The sequence below is a fragment of the Chiloscyllium plagiosum genome, unplaced genomic scaffold (assembly GCF_037043375.1).
Source record: "Chiloscyllium plagiosum isolate Xiang-an unplaced genomic scaffold, Cpla_swu_hap1 HiC_scaffold_21, whole genome shotgun sequence".
In the NCBI taxonomy this organism is placed as follows: domain Eukaryota; kingdom Metazoa; phylum Chordata; class Chondrichthyes; order Orectolobiformes; family Hemiscylliidae; genus Chiloscyllium; species Chiloscyllium plagiosum.
In genome coordinates this window covers 19,981,825-20,007,698 of record NW_028270159.1, presented here as the reverse complement: position 1 = coordinate 20,007,698, position 25,874 = coordinate 19,981,825, and the positions used below count along the sequence as shown (strand labels likewise).

At 38.2% G+C, this 25,874-nt stretch overlaps 1 protein-coding gene across 9 annotated transcripts in view; it reads right to left on the bottom strand.

The window, feature by feature from the left end:
* The window catches only part of LOC122564877 (disabled homolog 2-interacting protein-like), a 699,362-nt gene that overhangs the window by 118,961 nt on the left and 554,527 nt on the right, over positions 1–25,874 (bottom strand). The window contains exon 1 of one of the 9 annotated variants that reach the window (XM_087998390.1): positions 24,179–24,256. The exons of 7 other annotated variants lie outside the window; for them this stretch is intronic. The gene's annotated coding sequence lies outside the window, so the exon portion shown is untranslated. Of the gene's footprint in view, positions 1–11,657; positions 11,678–24,178; positions 24,257–25,874 lie in introns of those variants that run through there. One more of the 9 variants, XM_087998391.1, reaches the window with a different exon arrangement.

Here is a 25,874-nt window from a genome sequence, read left to right as displayed (position 1 = left end):
TAAAGATGATGCATAGGTGCCACTCAAGTGGGCTGCTTCGTTCTAGAAGGTGTTGAAGTTCTTGAGTATTGTTGGAGCTGCATCCACCCAGGAATGAGAAGAGTATTCCTAGACAAATCTGCCTTGTATATTGTAGATTGTGGAGTCAGGTGGTGAGCAACTTTTTTTTTCAAACTGCACACCTGTCAACATTCGTGCACAGCAATTAGTGTGCTGACTCAGACTGCAACATTGACTTCCAGTTCCAAATGTTACTGCCATGCACAGACCTTGGAAATCCATGCAAAAGAAAAACAAATGACAGGGAATACTGGTAGTGAGTTACTTGCCACAAGATTCCCAGCTACTGACTTGCCCTTGTAGCCACAGTCTTTTGCAGTATTGAGTGCCTTTAGCTGTTATTTTGATATTATATGGAGTGAATCAAATTGATTTAAGATTGCCATCTGTGATGCCAGAGATGTCAGGTGGAGGCTGAGGTAGAGTATCAGTACTTCTGGCTGAAGACAGTGGGGTTGAGGTAATTTATGGAACTTCCTCCTTCTAATAGTTGTTTAATTGACCAACACGATTCACACCAGAAAACCAGATTGCAAAGCTTAGATCTGATCTGTTGATTGTACAAAAATTACCAGTATTGACATGACTGATCTTAATGACAAGATGCAGGTTTATGTGCAACTAAAGTGGCACCATTTGCAAACTTATTTAAATACATACAGAACTACATTGATTTTTCATAGCGTGCTTAAAGTAGTTCATACTTTCAATTTGAAGAGATAACTGTCTCTCCTTCTACTAATTATTGATACTTGTGCAGTCTGAGTTATGATTTTAAAAATAGTTCTGTAATATGGAATAGCCTATCCACTGTGAAACCTGAAAAGGAAAGACTGGGAGAGTTATTCTTGTGCAAAGTATTACTCACCTTCACACAGAAAACTAAATATGCTTACAGGAATCTATAGAAATTTTTTGCAAATGCCTAAATTTTCTCATCTGCAGTTGAGCCTATAAGTCAGCCTTACTTTTTCCTGGTCATTGCAGATTATTATTCATGGGAGAAAACTTGCGTATCTCATGGCCCCTTCACAAGAAGCAATCAGTGCTGGAACCAGAATAGTCTGTCGGACAGTTCTGCCTTGAACTCAATGAAAAACATGCCAATGGGCAAAACAGTAGCAATTCTGGCTGATGATGTGGTTGTTGGGGTTCCTGCACTTCTGCATTTGCTTTTAGACGTGTCTCGAATCTGTTCGTTTGGGTTTCCTAGATACAGATGAGACTGCTCACAATCAGTTTTTTTTTCAAACAAAACAGCCAAAATAGATTTTGACAGCGTTATGTTTATTAGAAGTTATACTTGAATTAATTAATTTGGCTAATTTAATGAGACAAACTCTTAGAGTCTTGTAAGGAGCTCCATTCGTTTAACCTTATGAAAGAGTTTAGTTTTATCCAGTTTATGCATAACTATATTCAGGTTATGCACAACTGAATATCTTATTTGTCCATTTTTAAAAACTTTTGCATATGGCTTCAGTGAAGACAGCCCTTTATTAGGTGTATAAGTATTGGACATAGTGTTGCACTGATGACAGTTAGTTATTGGTATCTTTTAATAAGTGAGAAATATCAATAACTCAACACTACAGCCACAAAGTGAGTTATGACAGTGATTCATACAAACGAAAAATCCTAAACTTGTCATTCCTGCTCAGCCATTTAATTTACCTTGCATCAAAATAATCATGCAATACTTTTCACCTTTGAATTAAATGAACATGGTTTGCCAACAGGAAAGGTAGAAGTCACACACACATATATATATATATATATATATATATTACAGGTGGACAACCCTTTATCTGAAATCCAAAAAGCTCCAAAATCCAAAGGTTTTTTTGTGAAGTTTTTATCTCATTAACAAGGTTGTTTGGCGTGCAAACAGTTAACCCAACTCCACAACCACTCGATGCATATCACTCAGATGCAACTTGGGGTCTGGGGGGGTGTGGCCCAGCAATGGCAGTCCTCAATTCTGTTGCAGGGCCCATTACTCAGTGAATCTGCTGTTCGGTAAGACTTTTTAAAAATTTCACCGTTGAACTGTCACATATTCAGAAATGTGAAAAATTCCGAATTCCAAAAACCAGCTGGTTCTGAGCGTTTTGGATAAATGATTGTGTACCTGTATTATTTTTCTTTTTCTTTGGTGCAAATCATTATTCCACCAAGTAGTGTGCAATCACACTTCATGCTAGCAGAAGAACAAATGGACGAAAATCTCAAATTAGCAAAGGCAGAAAAAAGAACAGGTTATTGGATTTGTTCTCATGGTGAGGTTTGCTAAGTTCTGCAGAATGGGAAACATTTCATATTGTACTCAATGCAAATATCAAGCACTTGCCAGGTTGGGTACAGTATAACTAGATGCAAAAGGAAGATTCCTCCACTCTAAAAATGTGGCCCAACCAGCTGGAGATTTCACAACATGTCTCTCAACTGCCCTAACTATGGGTTCCTAATTGCATCTCATTAAAAAATCAGTAATTTTCAGCAATTTTTGAGGCACAGGGAGATAATTCCCATGGGAAAACTTGGAGGTCGAAGTAGAAGCAGCTTGGAAAACTCCTAAACAGATTGACATGTTGAAACTGAAAGCTCCCAAGTATGTTGCATCTATAGCATGTTACCTAACACGTTTCTAACTTTAACAGCAGATTGGGGCATTTTTGCTGTTGCAAATTAAAAATTCTACAATATGGCCTCCAAAAGAATGACAGCAAAGCATAATATGTATTGTTTGTTCAGAAATGTGTGTGTAGTTGGGTGATATATACTGTAAATTAACCATTATATGTACATGAATAATAAAAAGTATCAACAAGGCCTAACTGTTGGGTATAATCAATCAGTCTTCATTCATATTATATTTTTAACCTCAGGTCATGTCATGAACATGATATCATGAGCATGTCTCTTACACGTATATAGACATACTCACTGAGACATACCAAAGACAGCCCAAGCACTGCTCAAGGGTGAATAGGGATTTGAAACAATCCTTGCATAATCAGTGACCCCCAAATTCCATGAACAAATAAAAAAGCACACATGTCCACACTGTAATAAAAAGAAACTCCAGCTTCCTTTCAAGATATGGTGCAAATATATACAAGACTTAACTACATTTTGATTGAGAGTTTCACTGATATGTAGCTTCTGCACTCAAAGTAAACTGCAATAACATTCCGTTGGCCAACATGGTGCCATACAGATCTGGTGATGTGCTTAGGTGAAACCAACTACAGCACACCTTTGCAACTTCTAATTAATTAAATTTTAGCAGGATCTCCCACTTCAAAATAGCCAAGAGAAGCATCTATATGAGAGAAGATATGTTATGGGTTTTACTCTCAAGATTCCACCTCAAACAGCCCTGTTTAGTTCAGAGAAGCTAAATTCCATCAGCCAGATATTGACCAACTAGCCAAATGACAGAGCTTTGAATGAATCAATTTACATCTACAATCAAACATGAATGTCAAAGAAATAGGTAGTCCTTTCGAAGGACAGCAAAGACAAACAATGCACAGTCCCACATTCAGTCATTAATCGGATCTTCTGTTAAGGATTCCATTCTAAAATAAAACTAAAAACATTCGGCCATTTGGTTGAAGCGCACGCAATGTGTTTGTCACGTAAGCTGTTGGCACATGATGTACGTTTGACATTTAGAGCACATAGTGCCATACACTGTGTTTGCCCACTTGACTGTCCAGTGCTGGCAAGCATGATAACTGGCTTCCTGTCTGTGTTAAAAAGTAGGGTAAGGAGATATGCTACAACTGTCCAAAGGTACAAAGTGTCCCAAATCAGGATACTTTGCAACATGGCAGGGAACTTTCTGGCGGTACTCTCCCATCTCTGCTGCCCTTATGAAATCTATTACTCAAAGAATAAGTGTGGAAGATATTATTGAAGATGTCTTGGTGCGTTCCTGTCGATTGTAGATGGTACATGCTGTTGCCAATGTACAGCAGATATGCAATTCAGTATGAAATCTAAATGAAATGACAGTATTTTGTTCAAATGATAAACTTGATTTAGAATATGTACTTATAACATGGATTTTGTAAAAAATTATTTTAATTTTACTGCAGTAATGCTCACAATAACTCCCTCCATGTCGGCACAACAGCTGAAATAATTGCTTCACAGAAAAAGCTAGAGTTGGAAATTATAGTTTAGATACATTTTCTGTACAGACATGTTTATTTTAGTAAAAGCAAATGCCTTTCAAATCTTAGTGACAAGTTAATCAAATATGAAAGATTAGTTATGCTTCTACATGAAAATTTGCTGTCAGTACATCAACATTGGTACTGATGTTTCCAGTAAAGTCCGCAAGAAATCTGTTTTCTTTCCATTTCCTTAAATTGCTACTTGCCAAAATAGGAAATGAAGGGACATTCTCTTGTTTTCCAAAGCTGCAATGGTCTACGTATCAGCATTAAACAGCATCATATAATACCTTAGACGCAGCAGAAGCTAATCTTTCAGAAATATTACAGGACCAAAACTCTCACCACCTCACCCAATTTTCAAGATTTCATGCACAATAGGCATGGCTACAAGTGATCCAGTCCTGTCTGTATATTAAAAATAAATCCATTTTGTAGTTAGTGTACAATAATGTAATTTTTCTCAACTGCGAAAATGTTATTCACAATTTTAGAATTTTGGAATAAGGCAGGTTTTTGTGAATACCATCTGTTTTAGGTCTGTCGTAATGCTCTTGATAACAACATTCAATATACACTCATCACTTTGCCTACAGGACAAGTTGAAAAAAAATCGTGTTTCTAGGAGACAGCTGTAGAGGGAAGAGAATCAGTGACTGACCTCAGGCTTAACAATCTGAAAGCTACCTCAGAGTGTACCTTATACCTATCCCAAAGGAAAACATAGTACTTCGTCAAGATTGATGAAGCATCTAGTGGCAATACTAATTTTGTAAACGCAAAAAAGAAATATATGTGGAATACAAGCCTCAGTGACTAAAACTATGAGCATTTTCAAGGTGAACTGCTAATAAGAAAATTAAAGTTATAGAGAAATTCCAGCACAACTACATTCAGTTAACAAAAAAGGAGCTACTTAATCAGTTCTGATTTTAGATAGAAACTCCCAACACCACCCCACAGATTTTGTATCAGCGTGCAAGGCAGGTGGTTTGAATGTCACTTCCATAAGCGCTTCATTCAAATTTCCATCAGATTTAAACTGTAAATTAAAAGTCAGCCTGCATGCTGAACAGTAATTAAATTACATTTAACGTCTCTTGTTCATGAGCTGGCTGGGAAAAACCTCTTTGAAAACTCTGGGGAAGGGATATGGTGTGAAAAGAGGCATTTCAGAGTTAGGGTCATTACAACAAGCTGAATTTCGTCTTGGGGGTTTCAAAGCATAATTGGTACTTAAATGGCCCACTGACGCAAGTTAAATACATTTCCTCCGTAGAGAGCAAAAAGTGACATTATTACACTTTTCCAGTGCTGTTATTTAGAATCCAGTGTTGAAAAGCAGATTTCTCAAGTTTAGACACTGAACCTGATTCCCTCAATTCTACCAGGGACTTGTCGCTTCAGTTCATTATGGTTATACAAGTTTGCCAGTGGCATAAAAGAACCAGACTTGCAAGGTACATGCAAATTTAGCAAAGTTCACAAATGCCTGTCTGCCAGAATCCAATTAAAACAGTCAATAAGAAAGTGGTATCTCACTCTTATTATTCCAGCTGAACATTCTGCGAGCTGAATAGCAGCAGCACAGAAAACAAAGAAAAGTTGTAAACTATGGAGACTTGAAATAATAGAAAATGCTGGAAACACAACAGTTAATTAAATATCACAACTAGGATAAAGCAAAGAACAAATGCTTTTATTTAAGTTTCCAGATGGCATGGGACAGGCTCCAACAACAACTATTACTATTTGTGAAGTGGACGATGTATGAGCACGATTCAGATATTTAATAAACGAGAAATCAAAGAGCAAAATACTGAACATTGAAGAGTATCTTGAAGTCATGTTCTAATTTAAAATCAGGTAGCATCAAAGAATTGCTGCTTCTTATAAACAGAGTTTGGAAATAAGGCATTAAGTCACAATAGTTAACTCTGTAGGTAATTTCATAACCTGATTACAGTTTTCAGCCAAATCTTCATCTTTGCTGTGCACCCTTCAACATTCTGCTATCTCCTTGCGCATTTTGATAATGTAATATGCCCTTATCACTTAACTCGACAGTGATTTAACAGAAATGTTTAACATTCTTCAAATGTTTTTTTTTTTACAGTTTTCTCATTTGGTTATTTTATAGCAAAAGCATCATATGTGCTCATTTCGAACAATGATCAATTTATTCATTGATAAAAGGACTGCAAGATTTAAACACAGGGAGCACATTAAATTCATGTACACCCCTCAGTGATAGCCCAGAGATAAACAATAGAGAACTAGAATACATCTGAACTTGCCAAAAAATCTGATTATAACAAACTGCTGGAACTACATTTGCCCCGGAATGATTTGATTGTATCAGCTGTACATACAGGGAAATCTGTTTGCATAACATTCAACTTATTTCCAGTCAACACTGTTCTGGCAAGACCAATTTTGCTATTCATTAACAAAATTAATTTGAGATCAAAAATTAGACCGTGTATAAACAACGAAATGAAAACAGAGATCAAGATAATTTACTTGTTATGATTAAGACAGATATTCTGAAGACTAGAGGCACCAAACTGATACATGCTCAGTGCCATCCAGCAAAGTGTGTCATTATTTTGAATCAGCACAAATCATGATTATCATATCTGTTTGTTCTAGGAGTCCTAATTGTTGTTCAGGAAGACTTTTAAGTCAGTAGCATTTCTCAGGGAGATTCATTCATTTCAATTTATACAAACATCTATAGATAACTCTTTATAATGTTCTTTCAAATCCTAGACAATACAGTTACATAATTAATTTTAAAATCTACAATTAATTATACTGTAGGTGCAATTAAGCTGGTTAAAGAACAGCTACTGGCAGCCATAGCAATCACACGTGCATCCACCTGAACCCCAGCGAACACCCCAAAGCCAGCCACCCTCTGACAGCAACTTCACTTCAAGTCACTTTAAACCCACAGGATAAGTGAGTTAGACAAATCACTTTGAAAAAGTGATTGGAAAAGAGAAAAGGAAAAAAAGTTAGATGACCTTGATGAACAAGATCAAAATATATTCTGAAGTATACTTATACATTATAGACTTTGCTGTGGGGTCAGTTAACTCTGCTGGCTGGACAGCTGCTTTGCAATGCAGAGTGACACCAACAATTCCCACACTGGCTGAGGTTACTATGAAGGGTTCTCTTTCAAACTCTCTCCTCATTTGAGGCATGGGGATTTTCAAGTTAAATTACCAGCAGTTGTATCGCTCGAATGAGCAGCCCTATGATCTGGTAAAACTACAATGACTTTACCTTTTGATTTGGCTGTATAAATATACACCATTTTCTATATCTGATACTTTCCTGTGAATAAATACTTAACAGTTAAAACTGCAAATACAATACACTTTGCTTGAAAGTTGGAGTAAATAACTGGGCAGCAGTTACTTTGTTTTCGTGATACCTCAAAAGAAATATGTGCTCATCAACTATACAAGGATTGAGATTACCGATATTTTTAAATTTGATTGAAAATATTTTCCTCAAATCACACTTGTGCTCTAAATCTGGCAAAAAAATAAGTTACATATTTAATTTAGATCAGTAATGTATCTTAGGTGCTGTAAAGAGAACTAAAAAAAGGAACAGGAAGAGGAGACCATTCAGCCTGTTAAGCCTGCTCCACCATTCAATTAAATCATGATCGATTATCTACTTCTATGCTACTTTCCCATGCTAGCTCCATATCCCTTGATGTCATGGTCTCCAGAAATCTAACAACGTCTGTCCTGAACGCGTTAATCACAGCACTCTATCCCAAAGAATTGCAAAGATTAAAGACCCTCTGAGTAAAGAAATTATTCCACATCACAATCTTAAATGGATGAGCCTTTATTCTTAGCCAAGTCCCTGGTTCTAGATTCACTAGCTAATGGAAACATTCTATCTACATCCAATTTGTTATGTGCTGTACTATTTCTATAAGTATCAATGAGATCACCTCCCATTCTTTGAAATTCTAGACAAGAGGTCTAGTTTCCAGAATCTCCCCTCAAGAGCATCTCACCATCCCAGGGATTACTCTAGTGAACCGCTGTTTCACTCTGTCTATGGCAAATATATTTCTTTATACAGTGAAATCAAAACTATAGACAGTACTCCATGTGCAGTGTCACCACTGTTGTTTACAACTGTAGCAAGACATTCCCTTGTGATGAAGGTCAACATGCCATTTGCTTCAGTCATTCACTGCTGTATCTGCATACTAACTTTTAGTAACACATGAGCAAGAATACCCAGGTCTGTTTGGGCACTAACACTTCCAATCCTGCACCAAAGAAATAGTGTTTTCCTGTTTTTTTTCTACCAAAGTGGATAACTTCACACTTATTCACATTATATTCCATCTATCATGTTCTAGCCCATTCACAGAGTGGTCCAAGTCCACTTAAAGATTCCTTGCATCTTACTTGCACTCCAATGCAGTTTAGCACCATCAGCAAATTTAAGGATATTACAATTGATTCCCACATCTAAATCACTTAAATAGACTGCGAATAGCTGTGACCCTAGTATCTTCGTACTACCCCATTAATAACAGCCTGCCGTCCTGCAAATGACCCATTTATTTCTATTCATTGCTTACTATCTATTGGACTATAACCTGGTGTTACCCCAGTCCAACACCAGCAACTCCAATTCAGAGAACTAGCATACTGGTAAATCTAATGCATTCCTCAATTTATGACGAGCTTTCCATGTGAAACCTTATCAAAAACTTGCTGAAAATCTAAATGCACTACACCCATTGGTTCTACTTTATTCATGCTAGAAGCAACATCCTCAAATAAACTCCAAAAGAATTATCAAATGTTTGTTATTTTAAAAATCCACGCTGACTCTAATTCATTTTACCATTATTTTCTCAGCACTGATGAAAGGTGTGATATACATGATAATTTTGGAAATTGGATGGTTTTAAAAATATAGGCTGATTGATGCTAGTTCTCTGAATTGGAGTTGCTGGTGTTGGACTGGGGTAGACACAACACCAGGTTATAGTCCAACAGGTTTATTTGGAAGCACTAGCTTTCGGAGCATCACTCCTTCATCAGGTGGTTCTGATTAAGGAACGGCACTCCGAAAGCTAACGCTTCCAAATAAACCTGTTGGACTATAACCTGGTGTTGTGTGATTTCTAATACCGTTTTCTGAAGGTTTACGTTTAATAACAAAACAAACAAGTAATTCTGTAACAGCGACCTAAACTCAGCATTGTTCAGAAAGAATGTGACTGAAGACCTGGTTGTGACACATGGTGGAAAACCATTAGCCACTAGTTTCAACTTCAGAACACAGAACTCACTGGAGTTCAGAACACAGAATTGAGTTTTTTTTAGATTAGATTACCTACAGTGTGGAAACAGCCCCTTCAGCCCAACAAGTCCACACTGACCAATTTTCCCTCTGACTAAAGCACCTAACACTATGGGCAATTTAACATGGCCAATTCACCTGACCTGCACATCTTTGGACTGAGAGAGGAAACTGGAACACCCTGAGGAAACCCACGCAGACATGGGGAGAAAGTGCAAACTCCCCACAGACAGTCACCCAAGGCTGGAATCGAACCTAGCACTCTGGTGCTGTGAGGTAGCAGTGCTAATCACTGAGCCATCGTGTTGCCCAAAGTTCAGAAGTAAATTTTAGTGGGAGTTCAGGGTAGCTATTTATAGTAGCAGAAAAGTTTGGTATGGTCAGCTTCCAGGTTAGGAAAATTTCGATAGAAATCTACAAGTTATTGGAACGGAGAAAGTTTAGGCATTCAGATTTGTCTATAGTAAGTGCTCAGGGGTTTCTGCTGACTTTGAAGCTTAGTACCAGCTTGATGCTCTGAGACAAAGGGGCACTAGAAACCATTCATTTTGAAAATCCATTATGATTTAGAAAATAAACAAACAAATCAGGCTTTGCAGAGTAGGACAGGCTATTAAAAGGGGTAAGGGGAGAGGGTGGGAATACAGCTTTTGACAAAGGCCATATCTGCCTTAATGCAGGTCTCTTAAACAGGGGTGGGGGTAAAATGATCAAGATTGAGAAGTCATCTGTAGGGCTGAAAATGAGTTGCTGGAAAAACGCAGCAGGTCAGGCAGCATCCAAGGAGCAGAAGAATCGACGTTTCGGGCGTGAGCCCTTCTTCAGGAATGAGGAAAGTGTGCCAAGCAGGCTAAGATAAAAGGTAGGGAGGAGGGACTTGGGAGAGGGGCGTTGGAAATGCGATAGGTGGAAGGAGGTTAAGGTGAGGGTGATAGACCGGAGTGGGGGTGGGGGTGGAGAGGTCAGGAAGAAGATTGCAGGTTAGGAAGGTGGTGCTGAGTTTGAGGGTTGGGACGGAGACAAGGTGGGGGGAGTGAAATGAGGAAACTGGAGAAATCTGAGTTCATCCCTATTGGTTGGAGGGTTCCTAGGCGGAAGATGAGGTGCTCTTCCTCCAGCTGTTGTGTTGCTATGGTCTGGCGATGGAGGAGTCCAAGGACCTGCATGTCCTTGGTGGAGTGTGAGGGGAAGTTGAAGTGATGAGCCACGGGGTGGTTGGGTTGGTTGATCTGGGTGTCCCAGAGGTGTTCTCTGAAACGTTCTGCAAGTAGGGCGGCCTATCTCCCCAATATAGAGGAGGCCACATCGGGTGCAGCGGATGCAGTAAATGATGTGTGTGGAGGTGCAGGTGAATTTGTGGTGGATTTGGAAGGATCCCTTGGAGCCTTGGAGGGAAGTGTGGGCGCAAGTTTTGCATTTCTTGCAGGGGAAGGTGCCGGGAGTGGAGGTTGGGTTGGTGGGGGGTGTGGACCTGACGAGGGAGTCACAGAGGGAGTGGTCTTTTCAAAACGCTGATGGGGGAGGGGGGAATATAACCTTGGTGGTGGGGTCCATTTGGAGGTAGTGGAAATGACGCCTTTTAGAGGGTGAGGTAACTAGTGGTGGTTTAACCCAAGAAACCTCACACCTCAGACAAGGGGAGAGTTTGAGAAGGTAGAACCTTAATGGTATCTCCAGCCAGCATGAACACTGAATCTATGTTGTTGGCATCATTCTGCATTGCAAAACAGTCATCCAATTAGCTCAGCTAACTGATCATCCTATCAAACTGATCATCCTATCAAATTGCACTCTCATTAGAGAGAGATGACTCTTAGTGGTTTATCCTGAAGGTCACCACACCTCAAGTGAGGGGAGGGATTGAGACGGAGAATCCTTCAAGGTAACTTCATGTAATGTGGGAATTGAATCCACACCATTGGCATCATTCTGCTTCACAAACCAGTTGTCCAGTCAACTCAGCTAACTGATCCCCTCTTAAAAGATTCCTGAAGGCTATTCCCAAGGTTGTTGTCATAAATGGGTGTTTTTAAATACCTTTATTCAACTTACCTATGTTAATTATCTTTCAACTGTTCCTGGCACCAAGAACGAACATCTTTTTACTCATGTAAAGTATGTGTCGCATTCAATGGAATCTGCTTCACACAGAATAAATCATTATCCTCTTTGTGCTGAACTGAATGTTAAAAATATCTGTGAATATCATAAATAATGACCTTAGACCAATTTCATCAGAGAACAGAACATTCTGAATGCATTAGTTCATATAATTTTGCAAAACTGTGCATTATAGAAATGTCAAACTGCAGTTGCACACAGCTTAGAAAAATAGCTGAAAAACAGCACATGATAAAAAAAAGTAGTTTTATCACTTTATTGAATTTATCTGGGCCTTTAAACTGGTTAAAAAAAATTGGGCTGACAGTACTCTTATGAGTCAAGAAGCTTCCTTTTATTACCAATTTGGTGGAAATGTCACCAGTATATCTTTAACTCCAATAAGACTTGGCTCTGTAACAATGTAATTACTGAGCCAAAAGGGACTGGAAGAAGTGCTGACAACATTAAAGAAACATTTCTTTCAGGTTCCCTCAAAGATAGAAATAAATTAATCAAATGTACCATATTGCTCTCTTCACAACTTTGTTGTAGGTCTTTTAATTAGCTTTACTTTCAAAGAAAAATTGTTACAGTGTCTTTAAAAACATCTGATATCCTTAATGCATGAATAATCTATATATTTGCCATTTAAAAAAAATTCTTCACTTCTTACAATGCAAATTGGAGGATCCTGTTTAATAGCCCTAAGTGAGTGGTGCGTGGTCAGCTGCGACAGGTTTAACCTTGTAACAATGCTCCACAAATACCATTCCAACCATTCAAGAAAAGTTCAATAATTCTACCTATTAAATGGTTACCGGAGTAACCACATCATGAGTAGATATTACATAATATGTAATTGCAGTTTAGATAGGATCCTTTAAAGACATTGCTTTAAATATAACTATTTCCAAATTCAGAAACCTCAAGTTTGAGTGTGTTTACATGAACATATTTATAAATAATGCTGCAAAGTTTCACTTGTCCAATGGCATCAAACTTAATGACATTATGCTGATGACTGCCGTGTTCAACATCATTCACCACCATATCCTCTGAAGTTGAGCAGTCAGTGTCCACACACAGCAACATCTGGACAACATTCTGACTTTGACTAACAAGTGGCAAGAAACATTTGAGCTACACAAATGTAAAGCAATGACCAGGGCCCCATTGATCAAAATGTGTTGCTGGAAAAGCGCAGCAGGTCAGGCAGCATCTAGGGAACAGGAGAATCGACGTTTCGGGCATTAGCCCTTCTTCAGGAATGAGGAAAGTTTGTCCAGCAGGCTTTCTCCCCATTGATCAAAGGCAATCAGAGCCTCATCAAAAATCTCGACATCAGTACAGGGGGCCATTCACTTATTTTACCTGCAATGCATTCTGCCCCACATTCTCCCCACTTCCCCCACATATCAGTTACATTAGTCCTGAATTGGCCATGGTCTGGGAATTCTCGTGAGCTCTTCCAGTAGCAGTCATAAACTCCATGGTAACGTTGAGTGCAAGAGCTGCTAGCACCTGTCTGACAGATCTTGTTGACACCCCTGCCAACTATCACCCGCACCCCACACACAGTTCTGTGCCTGCACAGTCCTGCATCACATCCACAAATATTCACTCGCTGCTCCACTGGCATTCAGTAACAGGATTGTCTACCATAAGCAAGATGCACTGCAGAAATTTACCAAGGCTCCTTAGACAGTACTTTCCAAACCCAATACCAACCAACTTCAACAGCAGTAAGATACATTGGAACACCACCACCTTTAGGTTGTCATCTAAGCTATTCATCAGCCTGATAAAGATATATCACTATTCCTTTACTGTCGCTAGGTCGAAATCTGGGAATTTTCCCCCAAAGCACATGGACTACAGTGGTTCAGAGGGAAACTCACCACCATCTCCTCAAGAAGCTCAATAATTACCAGAAGATGTACAATAATAGCAGGGTATTGTTTTGGTTGTTGCAGAGGGAATTACTTGTGAAGCAGTTCAGAGATTAGGAAATCAGTGGATTAAAGTCATAGCATATTGCAATGAAGCAGGACAGAAGGGCTCCAAATTCACAAATTATAAAGCCAAGAATACAGCTGTTTAGGTTTCCAATAAAAAAGTAGAACAATGAATCAAATGACTTATCCACGAGAGAACCAATTAATGTCCAACTTCAATAACAGGATGGAAAATAGACAGAAATAATTGCCAGCATTTCAAAATGAAGCTGCTGCTGCAAGTAATCAGCAACACTCCTGAGTAAAAATGATTCCTAGCGTGGTCACCAGGCCAGCCTTTTCACCAGCACAGCTGTTTATTTTTCTCAAACTGACACAAATTGTCAGCCTTTTCATTTATGAAATGTCTCATACTTTTAACAATCCAGATTTTTTTCTCATGGCTGTAGACCCAAACAGATGTTATCTGTTCTGTGTCCTGTTATGGGGCCTAATATTTGGTTATATTAACAGAGCAGGTGTTAGAGTTGGAGCTTTTAATAATACCATTTTTTCTGTAAGTGATTTCACAGTGCTTTCCATCGGCAGATATTGTTCCCTACAATACAGAAGCTGTCTCCTATAAATCACCCTGGGCAACCTGCAATTTGCCAATTACTCTACATGTAGTTAATGAATTGTTGGATTCAACAGTCTTCTTGGTACACCAGCAGTACCTATTTCAGATTTCAAATTAGTTTAACAGAGTGTAGCACCCATTATTTTCATTTACAACTAGTTGCATGTCCTAAATTTGACTATCTGGAAACCAGACATTTATTGAAAATATTCCATTTGTTTTTCTGTTAAGTATATTTTAGATACTGAGACAACTCAGCTAGGCATTATTTCTCAGTGGCATATTGAACTAATTACCGACTGCGCTTCTTTGTTTACACTTGTTTGCTGATCCAATTCCTATGGTCTGTATCGACTTGAACGACCCTCAAACCCACCTCCGCCTGGTGCAAACTACCCGACTCTTGTCTACTTACCATTCGTTCTCTTGTACCCTATCATGTGATTATTCTATGCTTTTAATATGGAAACAATTAACAGGAAGACTTGCTAAGTAGAAAGTAAAACCTTTTTTCAAACATTACATGTATGCTTTAATACAATCTTTAATCATAATTTTTCTTAAACTATCTTTCATAAGATCCTTACAGTGTGGAAAGAGGCCATGTGGCCCATCGAGTCTGCACCAACCATCCAAACAGCAACCCACTCAAACCCACCTTCTCTCCCTATCCCCACATTTACTATGGTTAATCCACCTAGCCTGCACATCCTGGACACCAGGCAATTTAGCATGGCAATCCACCAAACCTGCACATCTTTGGAATGTGGGAGAAAACCAAGCACCTGACAGAAACCCATGCATTCACAGGGCAAACGTGCAAACTCCACACAATCACCAAGGCTGGAATCAAACCTGAGTGCAGGACACTGAGGCAGCAATGCCATGTCTCTCTTATTCACTCAATTTGGCTATGAAATTGACAAAATCTGGCAAATCTAAACTTATAGCCTTGGTCATGAAGGTGTTGGATTTTGGGCCATATAAAATATTTGGCAAATACTAAAAAGTACAAAATAAAACATAAGATGGGCACAAAGAGACAATGATGTGTAGGAGGGATGGACCAAATGGTCTCCTTCTGCACTATAATAATTGCGATTTTGTGAATCAACTATCTTTGAAAGCATGTCTTCAGATAAAAAAAACAAAGCTCGGATAGAAGGATGTGTGTCAGTGATAAATTCCACTTTATTTTTATCTTCGCATACCACAGCAAAACAAGCCATTTGGTTAAACTATGCTAGTGTTTATGTTCCACATAAGCTGCTTACCATATTCAGCTCATCATACAACATATTCTTTTAAGATTTCTTTCTTGTGTTTATTCAACTTCCCATAAATTTATTTATCTATTCTCCTCAACCACTACATTTCTGCTTCCTTATTGGATTAACGAGATGGAGAAGAAATCAGCCAGCAAGCCCATTGAGCCTGCTCCGCTATTCAATGAGATTATGACTGATCTAAAATTAACTTATTTATGTCCACTAGTTTTGAACACCTCAGCTACATGGAGAATAAGGAATCCCATCTGACCAGTTCCTACAACTTGGAGAATACTAAAACAACGCCTTTTTTTTCCAATAACAATTTCATTAAATGTTTAACAAGATTGCATTCTATACTGCAGTTGACTCTATTGCTGTAAATGCTAAAGGCAATCAGGATTTGGTTTGCTAAGATGGAACTAGAATTTGATAATGATCCCACCATCTATAGGTCCTCATTTCAGCAAATGCCTATAAGTTAGTTAGAAAAGCCAAAAGGGCTTAAGACTGCATCTGCTTCTTTAATTTCAGAATCATTTGAGAAACCACTTAATTTAAGAAACAGTTAAAGTTCCAAATATGTAATAGAAGACAAAGATGACCCATTTGCTGAGTGAGCTAAGTACTTCACACAGGTCATGTTGCTGGAGATTAACATTGTCACTTAATAATGTGTTGCAAGCTGTGAAGAACATGGTGTAGTTTTTTTGGCTCCTGGGAAGTACTGAACAATGAAGGGTACCCTGTTAGCTGCAGCTCATGTCAGTCTCCTTAGGAGATCATTACAGTTTCTCACTGTGGCTCGTCAGAACTGGTGGCTGATGAGTTGAGCATTGTACCCTACTCTTATGAGGGCATCCTTGAGTACTTCTAAGTGTCTGTCACGTTCCTCCTCAGCTGAGCAGATCCTGTGTATACATAGGACTTGTCCGTAGGGAATGGTTGCTTTAATGTGTCCTGGGTAGAAACTGGAAAAGTGTAGTGTTGTGAGGTTATCCATGGGTTTGCAGTAGAGTGAGGTGCTGAGATGCCCATCCTTGATGGAGATGCATGTGTCCAAGGAGGAGTCAGATACTAAAGAGTAGTCCATGGTAAGTCTGATGGTGGGATGAGACTTGTTGATCTCACTGTGTAGTTGTTTCGGTGACTCCTTGCCTTGGGTCCAGAGAAAGGAAATGTCGTCAATATACCTGGTGTATAGTGTTGGTTGGAGGTTCTGCCTAGAGAAGAAGTCTTGTTCGAACCTGTGCATGAAACTGTTGGTATATTGGGGTGCAAATTGGGTCCCCATGGCTTTTCAGTGTGTCTGGATGAAGAAAGGTCAAAGGTGAAAATGTTGTGGCCAAGTATAAAGTGAATGAATTGTAGGACGGTGCTTGGAGATTGGCAGTTATTGGTGTTGAATAGTTGAGGCTGTTGCCGTGATTCTGTCATTGTGGGAGATGCTGTGTAGAGTGCTGAAATGTCTATCGTGACGAGGAATGTTCCCAGTTCAACTGGTCCGTGGGTGCTGAATTTCTGTAAGAAATCTGTAGTGTCACGACAGATGCTAGGGGTCCTTATACAATGGGTTTCAAGATGCCTTCAACATAGGTTCTCACACAGGGTCCCATTGCCTGATATGATGGTATGTTGGCTTTGTGTATCTTCTGAAGGCAGTAGAAATCGCCTACGCAAGTAGTACGTGAGAGGAGGGCGCATAGGGAAATCTGAAGGACTGGATCCAAAGTCCTGATCAGTGTTTTTAGTTCACAGATCTGTTCTTTGGTGGGATTGGCTGGTAGTTGTCTGTAGTGCTCCTGGTTGTTCAGTTGTTGGTATACTTCCTTGCAGTGAACTGTTCTATTCTGAATGACGATGGCTCCTTCTTAATCTGTTGGTTTGATGACAATGTTGTGACTGGTTTTGAGACAATGGATGGCATTACGTTGTGATCGGGTGATATTTTGCTCTACTTTGTGGCTGTGACTGATGAATCTGGCATTTATATATTTCCTGACGGTTTGAGCATACATGTCAAGCCAGGGCAGCGGCCCTCCGGTGGGGTCCAAGTTGAATCCTTCTTTGGTCACCCCTCTACAGATCCCTATGACGACTGTTCAGGTTCATTAGTGGGGTCATTGGGATCACTGCTGGCACCTTGAAAGAATTCCCGGAGTCTCATTTGTCTGATGAATTCCTCAGTGTCTGCTGCAAGACCCATGGAGTCCATTTTGTTGGTGGGGCAGAAATTGAGCCCCTTGGCAAGAATTTCAATCTCTTCCGGTTGAAATGTATGGTCCGATAAGTTGACGATTGACTTCCCCATAGTGATTACATTTTCCACTGCGGTGCCAGGGCAGGCTTGGCTACTGCTGGTGTGATGCCAAATTTCTCCAGTTTCTTGTTCTTTGTGTGTACGCACATGGTGTAGTTTTGTCGCCTTGCCTATTTGGCAATGTCCCTTAACTGTACTGCTGTATCCTGAGTGCAGGCTGAGAGCGTGGACTCCAATCTTAATTTCAAAGTTGTGGCGCCTGCTGTAGAATTGGTGCACAAGATGATTGAGGGGTTTGCAAGAGGTGCTATGGCAAAGTCTCTCCACGTAGTTTGTGTTTCGAGGTCAACTTGCATGGGTTTGTGGTTAGTAATCCTTTTGCGATCTTTCCTGCTTATGTGCATTTCTGCAGAAACTTGATGCCTGTGTCGATATGAGTGATCTTCTTGGAGATCCTCTCCACTTTGAGCTGGCAGTTAGTGGTGTCACTGGTTGTCATGATTTGGAGATGCTGGTTTTGGACTGGGGTACACAAAATTAAAAATCACACAACACCAGGTTATAGCCCAACAGGTTTATTTGGAAGCACTAGTTTTCGGCGAACTGCTCCTTCAACAGATGGTTGTGGAGTATAAGATTGTATGACACAGAATTTATAGCAAAAATTTACAGTGTAATGCAACTGAAATGATATATTGAAAAAGACCTGGACTGTTTGTTAAGTCTCTCATCTTTTAGAATGACCATGTTGGTTTCAGTTCTTTCATGTGTAAGTCCCAAAACTTTTTTTAAAGTTACATTCTGAGAGCTAGCTTAGGGTGAAAGAGCTGGTCTCCTTGATACAAAAAGATGATGGATGGGAGATCTGATCAAAGAATACAAATGATACTCCATAGGCTGGATGGCAGGTTTATGATGCAAAGTATTGCCAACAGCAGGGTTTCAATTCTCACCACGAAAGCCCCACCTTCTCAACTTCACCCATCAGCTGAGTTGTGGTGATTCTTAGGTTAAACTCACTGACCATCATTTTTCCCTAATGAGGGGAGCCCTATGGTTCTTTGAAACTATCTTACAAAATTATAACACGTTTAGAAAAGGTAAACAGAGAAAAGTCATCTTGTTAGTCGGCCAGTGATACAAGGACTATGGGACAGAGATTTAAGATAAGCAATAAAAGGCTCGAATGTAAGGAAGTGAGAATAACCAGGAATCTGCTACCCACGAAGGTGGTGAAAGTGGAGACAATCATGATTGCAAATGGAAATCGGGTAGGCAATTAAAGAAAATAAAACTGGAGGGTTAGAGTGGGAGATTGCTCCAGAGAGCTGGCATGGATTCATGGAGCTGACTGCTCTCCTTTTGTGCAGTTATGACCCTGTGATTCTGTGTGATTTCTCAAAAATTGGATATTTCCATGAATATATAAATAACTTTATTTCTGGCGTGTGCATTATGATGTAGTGATCTTTTATGGACAGTATTATTCTCATCCATCTGCTCCAGGATGTTATATTCAATAAGAGTCCTCATAACTTTACCCACAATTAAGTAATCCCACTATCTGGAATTTTCTGGGTCACATTTGCTACCTTTTTTTAAAAATAGGTGCAACATCTGCCTTTCATAGTCCCCAGGCACCTCTTCAGTATTCAGTGATTTTGGGAAGATTTGTATCAGAATTCCTACAATGTCCTCAAGGATACATGAATGCATCTCCTTGGCCTCTGAGATTTAATTACATTAAGATACACAGCTGTTTATTCAGCAACCAGGTTGATTAGTAATGTGAATAATGTCACATTTTTCCCTTTCATTTCCTTTCCAGATCAAATGAGTTTAACGTCTTCTTTGTAAGGCAAAAAAATGTATTTCTCACTTTTGCAGCCTACAACAGTTTATTGGCAAACGTTCAGACAATCACACCTGTCTGCTTGCACTGTTTTCATTTTACTACCATATTTTTTTTTTTAAATTATTCTTGTATTTGCCAAATACAATTCAAAACCTTCGCCTCTCTTCGAACTCTATACTTACACACCAGGCATGGATTGGCTTGGCCACATTCATTAGTTGGAAATGGCTGTGTACACAAGGCTGCCATAAGATGAATTGGCTACTGGATCACAACTGCCTGAACATACATTCCACTACTACAAGGGCATTGCATGTTATCAAAATGTGATGACGGCAAATACTCAGACTGATCATTAAGCGATAATTACTAATGGCGAAGACCAACGAGGGCTGACTGTTTCAGAGGACATTTAAAGAGGTATGCATAAACAAAAAGCTCAGTAAGCTTAGAAAAGGGATCAGAGAAAACAGAGCACAGTCTTCCACTGCAGTGAATATGGCAGGGACTGACATGCCAGAATGAGGCTCTTGAATTAAACCAGCCAATGTCTAACGGAGAATTATCCACTATGGATCAAACTATTGTCTTATGACAGAAAGCCCATCACCAAAGATAGTTTTTGGTTGAAGGTGGCATTCTTTTTCTTCATGGGCAACAATGCTCTTTTAGCTTGGTGGTCCTGTCCAACCAGCAGGAGAGCCTTTAAGTTTGGTGCCTTTACTTTGGTAAGGTTGCATTGGTCTATAACAGAGAAGACTGCCATGATAAGGGATGGTTCCAGGTACTTGGAATGGAAATCGGAAAGGGAAGGCTTTAATTCTAACAAACAACACAGATAAGCAGAGGGCTGGGGTCCTTCTTATCAACTACAAGTTAGGAAATAAACAATGAAGCAAGTCCACAAAGATAAAAATCCACTGGAGTCATGTGACAACTGACATAGAGACCGAGACGTCAAGCAAATGAGTAGGGCTGTTGTGGCATACTGGTATCAGTACTGAGAAGGAAGGAGGTGCTAAGTGGCAGACTCCAGTTGAAAGAGAGTTGAACCTAATGTAAAGAGTAAATAGGTTTTAAACTAATAAGATGATGGGCAGGAGTCTCCAGAAAAATATTCAAACACAAATAGTCTTAAATATCAATAAATTTGGGAAGGAGAGTGTGGGACAGACTAAACTTAAGAGGACAAAGATAATTTCTTTTTAATTAAATATGAAGGAACTAATTGCGAGATTTGGTTGAGAGACAGCGCGAGAGAGAAGGACCAAATGAACAAAAGAACGAAAGAAAGAACGAAAAAAAGCATAATATGCCCGAATTATCATAAGGCTCTTTATATGTTTTTCCCATTTTAACCTTATATCTTGAGTAATTCACAGAACTTTGTTGTGAATGCATTTCATGTATTCCTCTTGGGAATGTCTAGTCTGTACCCAGTCTATCACCTGCTTGAAGGCCTCCCATTGCTCATTAATAGCTTTAAAATTCAATTATTTTTTTCATATTCTAAGGCTAAGAAAAAAAGTAACATTCAATGCAAATTTACATAATAAGTAATAAGTCAGAGTCTACACAGAATTTTAGAATGATTGTGCTAATGGTACATGAAATGACATAGTTTGTTCTACAGTCTTCTCTTGCAATTTGCTACACTGTAAATTACCAAGCCTGCTTGAATCATCTGCCATCTGGGTTGGCATTGACTGCAGCTAATAATAATGGAGTAGTAAGGAAGAAGCAAAAAAATAGGTTGAATGCAAAAGGGAGATTTGCATAAAACATAACAACTTTGCCTGGTTCCAAAGTGGATAGGTCTATTTAATAATGCAACTCAGTCAAGCAGAGATTTGCTAAAATGTATGAGAGCTGACAATCAGCTTTGGGTCTGACAGAAAACTAAGCACATTAAGGGCAATGGTCAGAAATAAGACAAGCTTCTGTGCAAACCTGCTTGACCTATGACACTATTACATAAAATGTATTTCAAATTAGAGTACTTAATATTCCATGTAAATATCCCCAGAAATATTTAACCTCTAAACTGTGTCACTAACACACAATACTGGCTGGTTCTAAAGCACTGTTGGCAGCATGCCTGAGTTTTCATGGATACAGAACATTGCGTAGCAGGGTGGGACAGGAAAAAGGGGAGACAAACACTTTTTTTCAAAAAAACAGAAACAGGAAGGAACCCTGAAACAAAATAACTTCAACGAGTTCATATGTCCCATCAATTTAATTTGTATAATCGAGAATTGTAAGAATAAAATTTCACAAAAAAGACAAATATTTTAAAAATATACTTTAGTACAGATGGCACAATTTTCGTCTTGCCATGGTTACACATCTAGTACTTTGTTTATCTTTCCTCTTCTCCAAAGTTTTTACTTGTCAATTTTAAGGTCAGTTACCTCATTGTTTATTGATTTAAAAAAACACATTATTCTGAAATACCCTTCTAACTATTATGTGGACTGATGATTATCAAAACATATCTGAACATTTAAAATATATCTGCTGAAACGGAGATCCTTTAGGATTAGGAAGAGTTATTGAACTTGAAATGTTAACTCTATGTCTCTCTCCACAGATGCTGCCTGACTTACTGGATATTTTTAGCATTTTCAAATTTTATTTTAGATGCCTAGCATTTGCAATCTTTTGATTTTGTACTGTTAGGATTAAACTTGTTCCATCTTTAAGCTAATTAAACCTTCTGAAATTTATGAAATTGAGAAGATTAAAATATGAATGATGCCCAAAGCCATCAGTATCTTATCTATTTTCACACTGACAACAAGAATATTGCATTTTCATTTCACTTAAAGGTAATCAACAAACTAGGCTCATTTTTCCGTTTCGCTGAATACTTGCATTCAGCCACATTATCGTGGGGTGTGCTTGATTTGCAAAGACATTTCTCCATAAAGAGACAGGTTAGTTATGTTTCTGAGGACAACTGGTAACGCATGGGTTGAAAAGCAGGAAGAAAGGAAAATTACTTACAAACATTAAAGATACTCAAATATAAAAATATAAATTAACTTTACAAGCATAACTACCCTATATTTCACAACAAAACCATGTATTTTGTTGTATTTGTGTTCACCAAGATAAGGCTAACTCTCAGTGATATGTATCTTCACATCCTGTTTGGGTGGCAATCATAAGCACTCCCAGGTCATATGTACCACAGCTGACAGAAGAGTAAACCTCCCTTCAGTCTGCACGGACATATTTCAACTCAATCCTAAATACCACTCCACACTGATCCAGCAGACAATTTTTTCATCGTGTGGCCTCTTGAGTGAGATTATGAGCAATTTTGAACGGTATGTCTGTCACTGTTAGAAACTGGATTGAGAATTCTCAAATTAATTTCACACAGAGCCTTACAGCTAGAAAATACAGGAATCGTACATCTCATAAGTCTGGCGTGGACTTCCCTGAACTGAAAATGCCTGTGCCCAATACACCATGAGAGAAGAGGAGGAAAATAATTGGTTGATTCAACAAGGAAATGCTTATAACAGGAATATTGAGTCTGCTGTTCCTTTGCATTATTACCCTCTGGCCCATATGAACATTTAGCTTGCACTTGTTATATTATTTAGCTGTTTTGTTTTGAAACAATTATCTAAATAGAAAAACTATCACCAATGCTATAATAGCAAGTTACTAACAACAGCAACTGGAAGCAAAACAAGACTTTAGCAATGCAAAATGGTATTCCTATTTCGTACACTCCATGAGAAAACCTTTTAATATTTAAAAAAAAAAGACAATACCACTGGAGCCAAAATTATTCCTGGTATAATTCATGTAGTAATGTGGGCTGCAAAAAAAAGAGGTAATTGATTTAGCTATAGAAGATGATTTTACAATTTAAGGATTTGGCAGCCTACCATTTTCCAAACTAGCACAGACTTTTCCACTATAGTGCAGCTGCAAATTAAAAAAAAAATCAGACTCCCACACTGCCAAGTTGAGAAATCATATTCTTCATTCAAAATACAATCAGTGCAATAAAGGTGGAATCAAGTACATAGCTTCAAATGAAAAATTCCAACATGAACAGCAGGCTTCCTGGAGTTTAGGCTCTAAGCTCAACAAAAGGTGTTCACTTGGGGTTACACTTCTCCTGCTCTATAGTTACAAGGTAAAACATTAAATAATTACTCTTTGTTGCAAATTGGATTGGTGTTTTTTTTAAAAAAAACTCTTTTACTAGAATTATTATACACATATAAAATGAATTCCTCTTCCTGGGCATCAGGCACACATTCATACCTAAAAAGTAAAAATAATTAACTACACATTCAGTAACAACAGGATGTCAAGTAGAACTGCGCTCTCAGTTCACAGTCAGTTAGAATTATCTTAGGGCTTTTTTGTTATAATGAGCACATTACAATAAAAATTACGTTTTCCTGCCCACAAAACACACCAACTATAATATGAACATAACTGTCATTATCATACCTTTAGATTGGACCAAAAAGAGACTTACCAGTCACATTGCCTGGATTAAATCGCTATTTAGACTTTTCCACAAATCAATGTAATTAAAATGTTTCTGAAAGTTTTCAAATGTGCTTTAGACTTTCCCACAGAAGTATTCGTTTTTGTGTTAGCAGGAAATGGGAGTCTCCAAGTACCATGAGTCAAAAACAATGATCTCCATATATGGTTAAAATATAAAAAAAACATCCTGTTGCTGAGAAGCTGCAGTGCAAACGTGCAATATTGTGAACACTTTTCACAAGCAACAACTGTAATAGTTATTAATAATTCAGCTAGAATTCTTGTTTCTAAGAGATGTTTAACTTCATTGTAGAAGTTAATCCTTCCACAAACTCATAATTGGCTGTTAATATAGCAAAAATCATCTATATAAAAAAAGTCCTGAGGGAGAAATTGTTATATCTAGCAATTAAGGCAGAATTCATAGTTGCATGATATTTTGGAGCTTGTTGGAAAGCAAACTATAACAAATTGAAATATATTCAGGATCTTTCTTCATATTCCATATTTGCCAAATACTAAAAGGTCACTACATTTATTCAACTCACTTTGAAAATTGCTACAGTGCAAAATTTAATTTTCTGAAAATTGTTACTGATTATGAAATACTCAAGTAAATTTCAATAGAGTTGCGCATATGCATTTCATTAAAAAAATTACAGTGTTAAAATTTGGCAGAAAGTGCTCTACTTAGGAATTTGACTTTCAAATGAAGCTAATCAATCTCCTCCTTAATGATGCTCAGTTTAAAAAAATTTCCAACTTTACTTAATACTGTTTGCACTTTTTATTTATTTAAACTGAAGATAGACTTAACTGTTATATTACAGATACTGAATAACAAATTAAAACTGATTAATGAACATTAAACAAATTATACAATGAATCAAGTTTTATAGTACTTATTTGGTTAAGCTTTTTGGAAAAAAAGGCTATAATCTCATATTTGAATACTCATGATAGGAACACTTCCCAGAATAATTTGTAGCAGGCCTCAGAAAAGTTGATGAAGGTCTTGGTCTTCGCATGACCCATTGAGAAGTACAGCCTCTCCATATAATGAAGTGTCTATGTCTCACTGCACAGGTCAAGGTTAATGTAAACGTAGCATCATGGGAGACTGTAAACATAAACTTGCGCATCACTATGCTGTGGTGCAGTTAAATGGCAATTGCTTTCATAAAACTAAAATTACTGGCCATAGAATATCCTTTAGAATTCAGTTCAGACTCGAAAGATATGAATACAAGAACTTTTATTTAATTTGCATTCGTATGTTCGAAATTGATCAATTAAAGCAGTTTTTGTTCACTTCTTTTGCTTTTAGTCACTTGCCAGCTAAGGTGATTACTCTCATTTGTTTTATTGGAAGAGGATGAAGATGAAGAGGTATAAGAATTCAGAGGGAACAAGGTGAGGTAGCTACATCCACTATCGTCTCTCTTAACTCTATCAGCCCCAAACAAAACTAAACAAAAAATATTTCTACAAGGAGGTCTATTGCCAAAGTCCAAAAGAACCAGTAGTACTCTAAATGGCAGTCACAATGGCCTCAACTAATATGTTGCCAGTTCACTTCAGTCAAAGTCATGGCACATCTGTGCTATCAGAGATTTTACAGCCTATGACTTTATCAAACATCAGGGACACAAAGTTCGTCTCGACCAATGTCTGCATCATCT